Raw genomic sequence first — 3,417 nt, 5'->3', positions numbered from 1 at the left:
GGTGGAGATCTCACCTCTGTGCTCAGAAGTGAAAGCTATGCTGGTTGATCACTCTCTCCTGGTGGTCTGTGCAGAGAAGGCTGTGGAGTCTCCTGGATCCCTGGTGCCAATGGCAGCAGGAAGCTCTAAGTGAGATTCTTAATAAAGGTGATAAAAGTGATTAGATGTTAGTGATTCCATTGTAGTGGATCACTATAGCATTCAGTTTGTCTATGACTACTATAACAATCAAAATTATCACTCATAATTCAAGGAAAGAGGGAACGTTTTCATGATAAAAAACAGACTAAAGCATTTACAATCAATATGCCAGCACTAAAGAGATAGTTAAAGGTATTCCTTTTACTTTAGAAGAAAAACAAACACATTCACATAGCCACAGGAGAGAGTAACCCACACTTGAAACACATTTAAGCAAGAGAGAGGATTAGAAAATCACTTAAGATTGTACAACCAAAAAGCTATTAGGAAATAACACTTACATTTCACTTAAATAGTGTAGTCTAAATTTCCTAATTAAATGACATAAAATACCAGATTGTATGAGTTTCTTCTTTCTAGTTTCCATGAAATGCTCTTTATCATATTGGACAGACAATACCTTATGATGAAAGGATGAAAAAGTGTACTCCAAGAAAATGAATCTAGGATACAAGAAGTATTTGTTCCCCTAATATCTGACAAAACTGACTTTAAACCAAATGTAGTGAGAAGATATAAAGGTTAAAGTCACTTCATAGTGATTGAGGCAAGACTCCAATAAGAGTATATTTAATTTTAAAAATATACCCATAAAGCATGGACAAACCTAAGTTCATAACATAAGTATTACTAAAAGACAAAATTAGCAGACTATACCCAGCACAGTAGGAGTGAAAGATTATAGTACCGTACTTGCATGATGTCAATGGATAATACAGACTCCTCCCCCAAAAAACTGAAGTCAATGACATAACAAAGTAAATAGACTTGATATCTACAGAACATTCCACTCAACACTCCAGAATACTTTCCCCAGATGCCCATGAAATTTTCTCAAAAAATGGATCACATATTAGAACATAAACAAGTATTAATAAATATGGGAAGTTGAAGTAATTTTTTGTGTTCTGTGATTACAGTGGAGTAAAACTACAATCCAACACTCAGAAGAACTTTACAACATTTACAGGTTCATGAAATTAAATTGCATATCATTAAACACTGAATGGATAAATGGTAAATCAAGAAAGAATTCCAGAAATTCCTGAAAATATGTACAAATGAAAATACAGCATATCAAAACCATAGAATATATTCAAATTGATCCAAAAAGGAAATGATAAAGCTAAGTGCCTTTGACCTTTATTTATATGCATATTATTTATTAAATTAAACCAAAATATAAATAAACAAATCTGATAAGCATTGAGATTGTTTTTGAAATAAAAAATAGAAAGAGTTCTGACCCATACAAATTCACTGTTCAATTGTACAAGACCTTCAAATAACTAACATCAATGCTTTCCAAACTACTTCATAAACTAAGAAAAGAAGAAATATGACCTTATGAGTTACTTTTTTATTGCTGTGATAAAACACCATGACCAAGGCAACTTACTGAAGAAAGACTCAATTTGGACTTACTGTTTAAGAGGGGTATGAGGAAGCATAGTGGGAAGGAGTGGCCACAGGCCAATGGCTGCAGGCAGCATAGTGGCAGAAACAGGATGCTGAGAGCTCACTTCTTCACCTGTAGTCAGGAAGAAGAGAAAGCAAAGTGGAAATAGCACAAATCTTTAAATTCTCAAAGCCTCCCTCCAGTGGCCTACTTCATTCAACATGCTATACTTTTCTAACCTCCTCAATCAGTTCCACCAACAGAGTACCCAGTTCACATACCCAAGCCTATAGATGGGTTCAAGGGGCATTCTCATTCAAAACACTACAACTACTGAGCTCTTTTATGATGCTAGCATTATTCTGATAACAAAACTTAAAACTACACAGCCCAATTTTTTTTAAGGAGAGAGATGACATTTGTCTTGGAATATTGAAATTATTCACTATAAATATATTGTGGTTACTATGTAACTTTATATCTAGTAATATTTGTTTCATGAATGAAGTTGGGGGTACCTGTATTTAGTGTTTACATTTTTAATATTGTAATATCCTACTCATTAGTTGTTCTCCTGGTAAGTAATAAATGGCCTTTATTGCTCATTGTGAGTCTTGGTTCTAGTCTATTTTTCCATATTAGAGTAATAGTAGCAAAGTCTTCTTTTCTTGTTCCATTGGCTTGTGATAATTATTTTCATCATTTCACCCTAAGATATTTGTCTCTTTTCCATGGCTAGTTTGTTTTGTTTTGTTTCTGGTTTTTTGAGGAATCAAATAGAGTAGTTCTATTTTTAAAACTAATTAATTTATTGTATGTTTATGATGTATCTATGGGTGTGGACATATGTATCCCCTACTGTGTTTGTGTACAATAGAAGACAACTTTCAGGAATTGGGTCTTGACATCTTGTTGAGAGAAGGTCTCTCTCATTTCAGTCATGCTGAATACTGCAGGAGATCTTGCCTGTAAGTTTCTGGATGACTCTGTCTCTGTATCTAATTTCATGATAAGAGGAGTTCTGGTATGACACACACATGCCACTGTATTTAGTATTTTTATGGGTTATCCAGGGATCGCTCTCAGGTTTACAAGCTTGTATATCAATCATTTTATCTGTTGAGGTATATCACCATCTTGGGTCATTTTTTCAAAGTACTTTTATTTACATGTGCATGTGCTGGCATGCCACAGTTCATGTATAAAAGTCACTAGAGAAGTTTTAGGACCTGAGTCTCTCTTCACTATCTGAATCTTGAGAATTAAACTCATGCTATCAGACTTCACCTCAAGTGACTTTCACTGTCAAACCACTTAACCAGTCCTTAGCTGATTATTTTTAGCCAGAAAATTCTCTGCAAACCTCTGCATCCTGGAATGGGGGCACTGAATAGTGTGAAGATATTGAACCAAGCAGTTGGGGATGTGATCTGATTTGCTCACCTTAGATAGACTCTGCTGTGGAAGAGGGTTCTTCTTATGTAATACAGTTGACAAATTGCTCAGGACAATGGACTGTGTAACCCATGCCAGCCCCTTTCATGAATCCTCAGTGGCTAGCCTGTATGAGTCTTACAATAGTCTCAAGCCCTCCTTAATGGTTCAGACATGACTTCTTACTCTTTTTGTTTCTCACAAAACAATTACCTTTGGTTATTCTTGGCTGGATTATGCAAGTATCTCGGGTACAGTTCAGACCAGGAGCATGTTTGAAGCAGTGGACCAGAAGAAGTAGTGTATAAAACTTGGTTAGGTAATCCACTCAAACATTTTGAATTTAGTTCTTCAGGACAGCAACTCCTACGGGCCTCAGGACC

The sequence above is a fragment of the Apodemus sylvaticus genome, chromosome 3 (genome assembly GCF_947179515.1).
Source record: "Apodemus sylvaticus chromosome 3, mApoSyl1.1, whole genome shotgun sequence".
Classification (NCBI taxonomy): domain Eukaryota; kingdom Metazoa; phylum Chordata; class Mammalia; order Rodentia; family Muridae; genus Apodemus; species Apodemus sylvaticus.
This window is presented reverse-complemented; position numbering follows the sequence as displayed.